The sequence below is a fragment of the Stegodyphus dumicola genome, chromosome 4, assembly GCF_044657685.1.
Source record: "Stegodyphus dumicola isolate Sdum_Otavi_A_Nest chromosome 4, ASM4465768v1".
Classification (NCBI taxonomy): domain Eukaryota; kingdom Metazoa; phylum Arthropoda; class Arachnida; order Araneae; family Eresidae; genus Stegodyphus; species Stegodyphus dumicola.
Window position 1 is genome coordinate 150066052 of NC_140771.1, and position 13954 is coordinate 150080005.

At 31.5% G+C, this 13954-nt stretch overlaps 1 protein-coding gene across 1 annotated transcript in view; it reads right to left on the reverse strand.

Moving 5' to 3' along the window:
• Positions 1 to 13954, reverse strand: part of LOC118186611 (titin-like) — a gene marked incomplete at its 5' end in the record, with an annotated part of 688688 nt that overhangs the window by 517822 nt on the left and 156912 nt on the right. The window lies entirely within an intron of this gene.

Genomic DNA, 13954 nt, shown 5'->3' on the forward strand with positions numbered 1-13954 from the left:
TGTTATAGTAGTCCTATATACAAAATTTCAGCGTTCTGAGGCAACTCGTTTTCGAGTTATGCGAGATACGTACGTACGTACATATGTTCGTACAGACGCCACGAAAAATTCTCTTCAGAATTCATTTTAAAGCAGTTTTATATATATATATATTGAGGAAACTTGTCTTTTATTCTGTCCTTACGTACAGATATCACGCAAAAAACATTATTAAATTGCATTCGAAAGCGGTCAAAATAGATATTTTCAATGAAATATGCTGCTTGAAACTTTTCGCGATTACAATGCTTCCTTTTTACTTCGTACAAGGAAGTAAAAAACTGAAGGTTTGAAAGTAGAAATGTTACTTTTCAATTTAAAATACTGTACTTTGTAAATTTGGTGATAATTTTAAACTCAGTTCCAAAATCGCTTACTAATAGCCACTTTCAAAGCAAAAAAATGCGTAATTTACCAACATATAAGAATAAAAAAACTCACGGAGCTGAGACATATAAATATTCCTTGAACTTCATTTAGTACTGCGTCGTCTAAATGCGCTGAAATACTAATGATTTGCAGATCACAACGTCTTCTTCCTTTCATGTGATTTTGGCATTCGCCAGATCGTCCCTTCCTGGAGTTGAAATTTTACTAGCCAGGAGTGTATATTCAACTCATAAACATTCGAACATGCATAGAACTACAAGATAGTATTATCTATGGCAAAGTATTTTAATGCATAATTTCAGAAAGTTTAAGATGGTGGATGGAGATTGTAAGGAAAAGGTTTAACACAACAAAGAAAATAAATTATCTATGCTGAGACAAGTGGTGATACTGCCTTTATCTTCTCATCAATTCTTCTCAGGGAATTTCTCTGCTATCTTGCATATACACAATTATGTGAAAATAGTCCGCAAAGAATTATAGGAGCTAACAGACAGTCGCTAAGCAAGTCAAAAGTTACAAATGTTTATTGCCAAAAGATTTAAGATAAGAGAATTAATTTGAAGAGAGAACTGAATCGTGAACTGTGAACTCATGTGATAAAATTTCAACCTGCGAATGAATTAATGCATTTTCCTAATGAGAGAAACTAGGTTGCCCTCATTTATCACTGATAAGACGCAGACAGTAAAAATAATTGTAAAAGTATTCTTACAGTGATTAAAGATTCTGTAATGTCTTAAAACTCAAATTATGGAATTTAAAGAGGAAGAATACTTACTTTAAAACTAGCTTAATTTTTATACATTTTAAGTTAGACTTTTATGCAGATACGATTTAAACAAGTGTTATAAATAATTTAGATACTATAACACGCCGAACAAATATTAATTTAGAAGTCAAACAACAAAAATCAGCGTTATATTTTCAAATTTTCACAGGACTAGTTTCGATGGTTTCCACAACTGTCCATTACATTTATACCTTATAAATTACATTTACATTAAAGAAATTACACCGGATTTATTAGTATTTTAAAATATAACATATTAATGATATGGTTTGTGGTTGCTCTGAAGTTTTCGTATTTCAGAATTTAAGAAATATTGTGAATGCCGTAAAATTCAAGAATTGTTTTGCTGTAGAGGAAGTATGGTACATGAAAATACCCTTCATGTTACTCACATGCAGGTTTTAAACACGAAATGGGACATGTCTTTGATTAAAATTTCAAGATCGCAGCACTATGTTTAAGACTTCAATTCTAACGATTCGAAAAATCATCTACGGTAGAATTCAACGCATGCGTATTTTTTTCAAGTTTATATTCATCCTTTTCTAACGGCAGACTGAAACTTTAAAGATAAGCCTATAAAGTATTTCTCCCGCCTTCTTAGTATGCCTTCGTGTTGTAATGGTCAGAACGCTCGGCGCGTATTCGAGAGGTCCGAGGTTCGAGTCCCGACGAGGGACTTGAACCTCGAACGAGTCCCTCGGACGATTTTTCCTGTTATTTCAAGCATCCTGTACCTGAATAGAGTTTTGTTAAATTATTATTAAATACATCAATTGAACAGCAGTTTATAAAATTCGGATTCAACAGATGAATATAATTTTAACTCGAATTTAGTGCCAGTAATTAACTCATAAGCAACAATATCCTAAAAGGTGGAGATTTATTTTTTCAGTTAATTACTCAAAAAATAAAAGAAGTATTGGAGTATTGAGACCGATGCTTTACTTAAAGAAAACTGGGACTTACATTGTAGCATGCTGGTTCTTATACACACACTGGCCAATGAATTAGAAACCTTTGAGATTTTCATTTGAATGCATGCTAGGGATGAAGTATGCAATTTTTTTTTTTTTTTTTTTTTTTTTTTTTTTTTTTTATCACGGGTTACACGCGGTTAGAATGCTAGTATAAGTAAGGTATAAGATTGCTTTTCCCGATGAATGCAGTAAAATGGGGAAAAACAACAGATCTTCTAGCATTTGAAAAAGGGCTTATTGTTGGTGCCCGACGAAAAATCTCATTGGGTTCTCAAAAGCAGCCATATCAAAGGTTTTCAAAAATTGGAATCAGAACCCACAGTCCTTCTCTAGAAGACGCAACTGTGGTTCGAGCGAAGGTTTCCTAGAGAGTGAACGACGTCGTCTCCTACGAACTGTACGGAAGAACAGGAACACTACTGTGTTTCAACTGACACTGATCGTCAACCAAGGCTGTTTCTAACAAATTTCAACTCGAACCATCCGCAGAGGATAGGGTTGTATGGTCGGCTGCTTGGGAGAAAACCATTCATTTTTGCCTGACATGCAAGAATTCGTTTGCAGTGGTGTCGAGAAAGAAGACACTGGTCATCTGAATATTGGAAACAGTAATGTAGTCGGATGAAGCTACACCTTATTTTGCACTGATGGAAGACGTCGAATTTAGAGAGAACTAATGAAGCCATGAATGTATTTTGCCTTATTTGCATTGTGAAAATGTCTAGTGGGTGTATCATGATATGGGGCATGTTCTGACATGGAAGTGGTGGCCTGGTGTTCCTCGAGGGTAAACAGCCATGAGATATCCAGATATACTGGCAGATCTACTCCTGTAACTCCTTATTCAGTCTTTTTGCAAAAAATCATGATTGCTTTCCTACATGCAGTAAAAGTCCTGTAGTCACGCATCAAATGGCTTGGTACAACTGATGTTCCGGCACCCCTTTCACCAACATTCCTGCTGTAAGAGAGCAAGACGTACTAGTTATTTCCCTCGGCAATATTTGGAAAGGTCGAGAATTACTTCGAGTCTTTTTGCCATCTTCATTTAGTCCTTTGTTTAAAACTTCATGTTTATATACATTATTTATTTCATTTATTTATTTAGAATGATTTAAAATTTTATGAAAATGAAACGGAAATATGCTATTTTAGCAATGATCAGAAGCCGGATAATAATAACCCAGCCGACGAATCAAGTGGCTGTTGAAAACGTTGAAACGTAAATATTTGATTAAACTCTGATTGCAGTTTCAAGAAGCTACGAGTTGAATTAAATACAAAATATATAAACCTTACCTTCGCTATTTCATGAAATTACATAAACAACACAAAATTAACTAAATCCTGGTGAAAATTATATACAAATTCTAGCGAATCTTCTCGCTATTTTGATTCTGGTGATGTAAATAGCTCTACTTTTGATAGTCAAATCAAGTCAGTATGAACAATCATTACTCACCAATTAATTCGGAGACTCAGTTTTTAGTGCTTCATTATTAACACATTGACTGCCATTACAGATTTTAGAAATGAGTCTCGAAAGCTAATTTAATGTAAATAACCCATATTACTTCAAACCGCCAACGTGAGCGTGGTCAGCGTCCCTGACTGCCCGCCGAAGGGCCCGGGTTCGAATCCCGTAGACGGCATAGATGTTTGTAAATGTATAGTGTCCGTGCGGCATGGGAGCACTCTGAATATGCGGCTAGCCGGAAGACCTCTCGAGAGGTTGGTTGTAGGGAAACAGGGCTGAAAGACCCTCGGAACCGGCCTTTTCGGTTTCGGGGTGTTTGTTCTCTGTCAAAATTGAGGGCGGAACTGAGCTAAATCGCACTGTCACCTGTAATGTGCTCAAGGCTGTTGCCAACGACAGGGGTAAACTTTTGCTCCTTTCTACGAGGAATTTTTTGGGCTTGGCTGTCTAGGTCAGACAAGTGAGCATTAAAAGTTACAACAATTATTTAAAACCGCTTTGTAATCGATTTAAATAGAAATCGTAAAATAGTTTTGAAATGCATAGTAATCACACACAAACAGGTATTTTTTGGGCAAAAATGATAGTATCTTGTAATCCTCATATAATAACAGTAATCAATAATGAACTGATTCGTACTCTACTACGCTTTGACCTCTCTTTCTTTTACTAGAGCGAGATAGGTGTAAAATTCGTCAAATTGAGTCGAATCAAGCCCAACGACTATATAGTATTTTAAAGTTACTCGTCTAAAGCAACACTTATTGTGAGTTATTTCCTAGTTATCGTAAACGTGCTAAATAGCCAAATTGTTTTAAAACAATAAATTTAATACAGGTTAGAAAAGAGTAAAGATGATTTTTTTTTAAATTGTTATCAGGTTTTGTTTCGTATATTAAGAAACCATATATAATCTTGTAAGATATCTAAATAAAAAATTATTGCAAACTAACATTCTATGCTAAATATTAAATTATATTAAAATGAAATTACTAGATTAAAATATATGATATGAACATACAGCATTTAGGAATTAAATTTTCACACTGCATTTAAAAGGTGAAAAAAGCCGCGACACATTTTTACTGAGTGTTTACATATTCGTTATATAAGGTAGTGCAGCTGTGAAGCTCAATTCTCAATGTTCTTCTGATGTGGAACTATATTGGTTTTTGAATAAAGCTCATTTTAGAAGGCCGTTTATGTTATGTTAAGCAATATACATATCGATCACGAAAACAAGATCTTTAAGAATGTGATGAGAAAAAATTTAACAAATAAACAATAATTTTCTTTGGCAAATAAAACTAATTCCCCGGACAGGAAAGAAAAAGCATATAGAAACTATCGATTGCAAGAATACACCGAAGTAAGGCGTCAACACGCTCTGAAACTAGGGAGCTTCATGCATATTTACAAGAACATTTTCTTCCAACTTTCTCTCAAACTCTGGCGTATTCGGACCGTTAGGATATTTAAATGCGCTCAAATAACCCAAACATTTTCTTTTTCTTAACTCCTTTTCTCGTTATATCTTTTCTATTCTTTATTGAACATCTACATTTTTGATCTAACGATGGAGTCAGGAAGAGAAAAAAATCTGCACCTTTAGCAAAAATCGGTTTTTAATGACAAGGTAGAATTTCGAATGCTTACCAAGAAATCGATAATATTGGTTCAATTTGTCGTCATAAATGGGAGGTTTCTTTTGAAAGGAGGAACAAAAATGCAGTGGCAGTTTATTCAAAGAAAGAGCTTCGCCCGTTAGCATTACGATCTCAATTTGTATTGTAAGTGATTTTTCTTGGATAAAAATGCATACTGGAAAAGGAAAAAAGATTTATTCAAGTTGAATCTTTTGAAATAATATCCTCATTCAAAGATAAATATTTTTATTATCATCAAATACCATAATTTATTATATCAATTTATTATTTTAGAATTGTATCATAACTACACCATTTCAAGTAACGAATTCAAGTAACTTCAATTCAAAGATTGATTTACACTCGTGTAAAATTGAAGTCTAGGTTACTCTAGGTTACTTGGAATGACTGATATGAATTATAACGGTTTCGTAATTTACGTTTTTAGTCATAGATTGCTATTTAAAACATGAAATGACACAAAAACCTATAATATAAAAGTACTCTTTGTAATATCCCTTGATGACATATAAATTTCAAAGTGATAATCAGATCCTTACCATATTTATTCATCATAATTTTTACTGTTTGTGTAGCAGTATGGTATTTGAGATTATATAGATTTAAGGAGTAAGTTCATTCCACTAAACATTCTTAAGTATGCCAACCGAAGGAAAAATTAGCATTATGTGTTGATTTACAATATACGATGTGATACACTAAGCTAATGGATTTAATGCACATGTTGACTTAAAACACCTTCCCTTTAGGAAACAAAATAGTTTAGAATAATATTTTGGTGACATAAATTCTCCAATTTTTTTCGCGTGATATGTAACAAATTAATACTTCGTCAAAGGAAATAAATTTATGTTATTACAACTATGAGAAAATTTCGCCTGTTTTCTTTTACATATAATATGTTCCGACATTGTGCAAACTCTGCATACATAAGCCACTTTATTAGCCAATGCGTCTGTAAAAAGTCTTGTTGACTGAAAGAAACCTGCGTCTAATTTTCAAGTAACTTAGATCGTGACAGGTGAATTTGCCTTTCAAAATTTCTTGTTGCAACCTTGTGGTGACACGAAAGAGGCGCTGCTTATAAACATGCTTCCGGATTTCAAATTTGTGGAAATTTAGAAAAATGAGAATAAATTTTTTTTTTTTTTTTTTAAATTTCATGTCACAAGGCCTTTTTCGACAGCGTCACAAACGTCAGTATTTTAAAAATGCATTTTAAAAAACAACTGAACTCGAAAGATATTTAACTAATTCAATTAATTGATTGTCTGATTGATTAATTGACTGACGAACTGCCTTACTTAGCCCTTTTCGTCATTTTGAAAGCATCATGAAGAAATATGGTTGTTTTCAGCTTGGGATAAAAGAGGTATTATAAATAGACATCATAATCGGTTGATAGTTAAAAAAGTGAATCTTTAATAAGTTGCTTTATTCGAAAATTTTAGCAACATTTTGAAGCAAGTATTAAAAGTGGTGCAAAGTACAGTAACACAAAGCATAAGGTGGTTCTTAATCATTTATTATATCTTTCACATATGTATATATACAGATGTGCTACTTATTATAAGATGAACCAACTAGTGAATCTTTAATAAGTTGTTTTATTCGAAATTTTTAACAACATTTTGAAGCAAGTATTAAAACAGCATTAAAACAGTGGTGCAATGTATAAGAACACAAAAAAATCGGTTCTTAATCATTTATTATATCTTTCACATACGAAAACATACACATTGCTATTTATTATAAGATGAACCAACTGTTTGGGAATCATAGTGCCTAATGAACCGATACGCGGTTCCCTTTTTCGTTTCTACATTACATGCATTCTGCATTCTCTCTTTTCAACAGCAAGCGTTACATTCTGTTATGAATGTTAAAATAAAAGTGATGCCTAACGCTGTATAGCTGGGTCACTGTAACGTTTCTGTACACTACTCTTGCTTTAAAATAAATTATAACGAATTAAATTTGTAGTAAACATACATTTGCAAGCGTCTAGGCACATTCCCTTTTTCCTGAAACTTTACTGAAACAGTTATAACTTCGTCAGGGTTTTCATAATCTTTTGATTATACTCTTTTAATTTAAAAACGAAACGCAGAAGTAAATACCGAAGCTTTAAATTTGAATTGTTGTATATGATAAAAAGTAATTTTATTCAAAAAGAACGTTTTAGTTTAATAAATTGTCAATGTAAGGTGTAAAATAAACTTTTAGTTTACTTTTCCAAGGTTTCATTTGATTTTAATTGTTGAGGATGCTGTTTTACTGATAAAAATGGTACATATTTATACACTGCTTTAATACATATTGAATATATTAATGATTTATTTACCTCTGAAAAATTAAAATAATATTTCTCCCAAAAATTATCCGGGGTTCATTGAATTTTTTAGTATGATTCAACATTCTTTTCAGAAAACCTAATAATTTTTCTCGATTTAAATTTGTGATTTTAAATATTCATTTCCTTTCCTGACTGAAAGAAATTCTTGAATGCTGAACAGTGATATAATATTCAAAGTGTAAACCTTTCAAGAAGCGGTGAGGGAAATCCTAGAAAAACAACTGATTTAAATTCGAAGAAGGACAAAAATTTAATTTGTATTCATCGAGACTATTTATATACATCGTGAAACATAAAGTAGGTGCTAAAGTGTAATCTAAGAGTCTCAGAATGCAATTTTATTTTCCTTCACTGTTTTGGTCCCTGAGTACTAGATAAAAAGTATGATAGATATAGTATTATGTTTAAATATCCTAAATGTTTTAACAGATTAAAAAAATATTCGAAGTTTCTATCGACCGGTAGATAAACAAGCAGCCAGATAAAAAGGGTTAATTTACATATAAGTTTGATTCACAAATTTGCGATTAATTTTATTAGGCAAATCTTTGCAGATTCTCTGCATTACTGGCCATAAAATTTTAGTGAATGATTTGAAGTAATAATTCATAAATGATGAGCTATGTAGCTTGAATTTACATTGCGCTAATTTAACGTTATGTTGTATATTAAATGGGGCAAATACGATAGCAATATACATTAGTCAACCTAAAATATCAGTTACAATTTCATGTCAAATAAAGCATATATCAGTCTCTGTATTATCGTTTCGGTATGTATAAACAAAGAGTAATACACATATTCTCGTAAGATATACTAAACATTAATTTCTAGCTACTTTTCACTCCAGACATACATCTACATCAGAACAACGATAATAATAACTGCACTCTGTAAATCGTCTGAGGAAGCTCAACAATCTTCCTTTTTACGAAGTAGCTAAATTTAAACTCGAATAATTATATTTTTTCTTTCTAACGCAAAAACGAAAAATGCGCATTTACGATTGGCAAGTGAGAAAAATAAATTCTTTCTGGAAACTTTCTTGTAAATTTGCGTAGTATTTAATAAATTCTTGTAACTATGAAGTTCTAATGGACGATAATCTTTTATGGCTAAAAATAACTGAAAACAAGAATCCAAGTAAGACTTCAAATGTTTATGGAAGGTATATGAAAAACAGGAGATTTTAAATTTTGTGTAACATCATAATCATACAATAGATTAGAAGCGAACTTTTTTTAAAAATTTATTTGAATTGCATTTAAAATTATTAATTAATTATTGCAATATATTCAACAATATCGAAATTGTGATCTGAAATTAATTACTTAGAAATTTTTACTGAAATGTCTTATTCAAAATTTTGTTCAGCTAAATTGAGCTGACAAATGACATAACTGATAGTCTGGTGAAGAGTATATTACTCAGAAGCAGTCACAAGTGCCAATTATTTATTTCTTGCCACAATATCCAGATATTTAGAAATGTAATTTAAATTATTTGTTTAGAATTTTTGATATTTTTTTTTTAATTCGAAACAAATTATATATTTTAGAGTAATTTACTTAAATTTAGTGAGAAAAGTAAAGCGAGTTTCAAAACATTATTAAATAGCAAAATATTTTGAAGAGATCCATTAATTTATATTTAAGCGTTCTTAAGAATACAAATCCATTGAATGGAAATTATGAAATATTTGTAATTCTTACTGTTTAGAAGAAAAGTTTCCAATTGAAATAGAAGATTTTGCCAGATAAATTAACTTTGCAATATGTGAAAAATTTAATTTTTGTTTGCAAAGGTAGGATTTCAGTTCTATTCCTTTGCTTTATATTGAAATTTAATTTATTAATGTATTGCTGACATAACTAGAGATATACAAGAAAGACAAAATACATTTGAAACGAAAGCTTTCTGTATGTATATGTGTCTAGAATCAATGTCTCCTACAAAGGGACGATCTGTTTCGTGACAAATCAATTATGAAAAACTCAATTACGCTTAATTTTTAATCCAGCCTGCACCTTCTAGATGCTAGTTGGATTTATTCACTGAGTCATAATAACAGAAGGAATCTCTACACAAAATATTCTTACACAAATATGGGGCCCACCAGCGGCCGAGCGGTAAAGTCGCTGAACACTGGTAGTTCGGTCCGAGGTTCGAATCCCGCGAACGGGCTGGCTGCATGGGCGTTTTCGTGGCTTTCCCCATGTGTAACGTGTATACGAGCCAGTTTCCCTTAGAAAGTCCTCCACGAAAGGCATCCCTCCCCTTAGGCAGATAGCCCTAGTGTGCTTTGCCATAATTAAATACACACAAAATACTTACACAAATATGTCATAATTTTGCATAATTGAAACAGTCTTTTCCCATCAGTTATAAAACTTACAATTTAGACTATTTTGCATTGTAATGTGTTGTTAATGATTTGTAAAATTCGAGAAACATATGATCAGAATAAATGCGTATCACACCGGATATCGTTATCTGATATTTGTGTGCATAATACTCCATTCTAAGTGATCTCATAGCATCAGATGAAAAGTTTTCTTTAATCGCATAAGAAAGAGTTCATCGAGGCATACAGTATTCTCAAGAATCAAAAATTTCCAACTAAATGCCACAATTTTCAATACATTTGAATCTAATGGGGGTCATAAGAGAAATTTCCCTGCACTTTATTTTTTCCAGTACGTCATTGTGTAAAAATAACTAGAAAAATTTCATATATATATATATATATATATATATGCGCACACACACACATAAAAACAGAGATTGGGATTGAAAAGTTCTTCGCTAACATTCTGATAGAAAGAAATGATGACAATATCGGAAATCGATATCGTCATGTCTTGTTTAACTGAGATCCTACTGTTCATTGGATTTTCTATTGGAAGAAGGATTTTCAAGAAATACAATTCCTTCACAAAAACAAGCTCGAAGCGACGTGAAGAAACTTTCAGGCGGAGATTCTTTATTTACAGTAAATATTTTATATAAAGTCAAAAATATTCTTAGGAATTTTTACACGTGAATGGCATTGATAAGCCTTTTCTAAGGCTATTAGTGACCTTATTTTTTATTTCTGTTTCATAGAGTTGTTCTTGTACAGGATTTAAATTTATACAAACCCATATTGTGATTGATTTCTTTGCATATATTCAGGGGTGAACGATCTAAATGTTATATAGTTTATTTATATTTAAAATTTTTACAATACATTTGATGGCCACAAAATGGTTCCCTTCATAAAGCAGAAAAAATGTCATAACTCTTACATTTTAATGTGCTACTGAAAGTTTTAGACCTCTTTTTTTATGTTTGGACGTAGCTAGATTCCATTTATTCCTAAATTTCGTTTGTGAATCACATATGCTTTCAAAGCACTGATAATTCAGTTAGAAAGTTAATAGCTTTGATTGATGTTGCCAGTTTCGTGGCAAAATATCTCCGCTTTGTCTTTCCTCGCATGTCACTAATGCAAAAGCTATTTCTAATCTTGCGGTAAACGATCTTATATTTCAAGTTAAAAAGATCTCTCATATTTCAAGTTAAAAAGTGTAGTGCATGTATTGCTATTAACTGAACGACTTAGAGACAAACCCTGTACTTTTAAAACAGCCCTTAGTTAAATATTCCATTAGCCTGACTTCGAGCCTGTCCAGTTATAATCGATTCTTAATTTAATTTCCAAATTATGGTCGGGGATTTAATGCATGTCCTTGTTTAACAACATTATTTCAGTTGATAAAATACGAAGCATGTGTAGTTCACATCTATGTTCGCAAATCTTATCAAGACTGTGATTGGTGAATTTGTTGAGCTGCACATAAATATACTAAATATGGATCTAATGAATCGTATCAGATCGCTAGTAGTAGGGGCAAAGGTGTATGGCTACAGTTGTATTGCACAGTTCTTGTATGCCTTTGCTTTTATCTAGTTCCTTATTTGTATCTTTTATGCATCTAAATAAACCTTATTCTTTCTAGCAGAAAGCTTCTTCATTATTCATTAAGTACAAAATGCAGTGTATATATTACAACGATTTGAATGATTTAGGAACAAAACCTGTATTTATAATAGTTAAATATTCCATAAGCATGAATGAATTTCCATAAGCATGAAATCTATTTTTCTTTTATTTTAGAATAAGAAACTTTATCTGCATTGAATTTAATATGTTAAATATATCTGCACCATCAATGAACCAACGGCGTAAATAAATGCAAATGACACTTTCAATATCATAAAAAGTTCCTCCGTCTACACAATGACTATTTGCGAATTGCCTAAGAATAATTTTGGTATTAAAAGTTTCTACGTTTTTACTAGAATATCGTCAAGTACAGCGAATCTGCAACTAAGAACAAGAACTAAAGTGTGAAATTCTGGAATAAAAATTTTAATCGCTTTATTTCCAGTGTTTTGAATTACTTTAGATACCACATATTTCAAAAAACAATGTGATTTGAAATAAAATTCCCTTCTCCCCACCAAACACACTCACACACTTAGGACTTCTCAAGTTTTATTGCCCCTCTTAAATTTAACAAAACCCCTAACAATTTACGAAATTTTTTTTGAAATCAAAACTTTGGTTTATCTTTACTTAAAATTATTAAATAAATGTAGATAAAACTGCCCTGGCACATACATAAAAATTTTAACAAATAAATAAAACTTACTACATTAATTCAAACGTCCGTGTTATTATACGAAACATGAAAAACTTCCATTACTTTGCAAAATTTTCGAATTAATTTGGCTACATTGTCGATGCTAACTTGACACCAGTTGTAAAATATGGTTTCTAGTGATCCCACGTTAGATTTCTATAAATGATGAAAACTATGATGATCCTTTGGATGGTTGTATTCTCTGTTGTCAAACAAAGCTCTGAAAATGTTCATAATTTCAGCCAGGGTAATGGAATAATAGTAGAAATTAAAATCTTTCCAGTATATAAATTAAATACTTTTATTTAGCAAATTTGTTGATGCATATCTGCTATATAACATTATATATAACTAAGAGCTATATAACTGCTGCATAACTAAGCGCATTTCAAGAAACGAGAGCTAGGAAATAGGAAGGAACTGAAGAGATTCATGATTGCATTCAATCTAATGGAATAATGAACTAAGGCTGAGTTATAGCCTCATGCTTCAAAATATATGTTTTGTTTTATTTAAAAAATTCAGGATAATCCAGAAAATAAGGCGATCAACTTATTCCTAATTTGTTTAAATGGATGTTCCTAGAAAATAAGTAATTCAACTTCCAGTTATTTACTTTGGATGCAAATATATTTATTTATTTTTTCTTTGAGATATGTGATGGAAGCTCATTCACAAAAACGGTTTCTACTCCATAACAGTTTTTATCAAATATAAAGAAGAATCAAGCGCAATTTAAATGCAGCATATTTTTAAGACTTAGAGATTGCCAAAATGTTTTAATCTAGTAAAAAATAGCAAAACTCATTTACATATCTGCCACGTTCATCCTAAGTGAAAACTCTTTCGGCTTATATTTTATAATATTCATTGTGGAATCACCGTTGTCATTTAAATATTAATTACATTTATAAGATAAATGCAAGTTACTTACCAATTTAATATTTTCAAAGGAAAACGGATTCATTGGTGAAATGGTATTTTATATCTAGTTTTGGCAACGGTAAAAAGAAATTCTAAAACTTGGTTTTTAAGAACAAGTGAATGAGACGTAACGGCTAAAACGAAAATGTACGACAAATTTATATTAATGTAAGAGATGATATAAATAATAAATAAATTAATGTTAAATAGTGTCCTTTATATTTAATAGCGTCCGCAATATATCTGCCTATTTATCTCTTGGTCTGTCTTTCTCTGTTTTTTTTATTCTTAAGTTTGTTCATAATAAATGTGCAGCTAGTTATCTGTCTATGTAACTCTGCATCCCTACTATGATGAAGATCCTGGTAAAAGAATAACAACTTGGAGAACGAGATGATAATGGCGCAGCATTCAGTGTTACTGGTTAAAAAATAAATATACGTAGACTTGTCCTCCGATTTTTTTTCCTTCCAGTCGCTACGGCACTTCTTCCCACAGGTCTTCCTTCTCTCAAGAAGAAAACGTTCCTGAAAGGGACGGATCCTTCACTAGGATAGAACTTTACTATATCTCCAACTGTTTACTTTGGTTTATCTTGATACGCTTTGAGAATGGATCATATTCAACGAATCATTCTTAG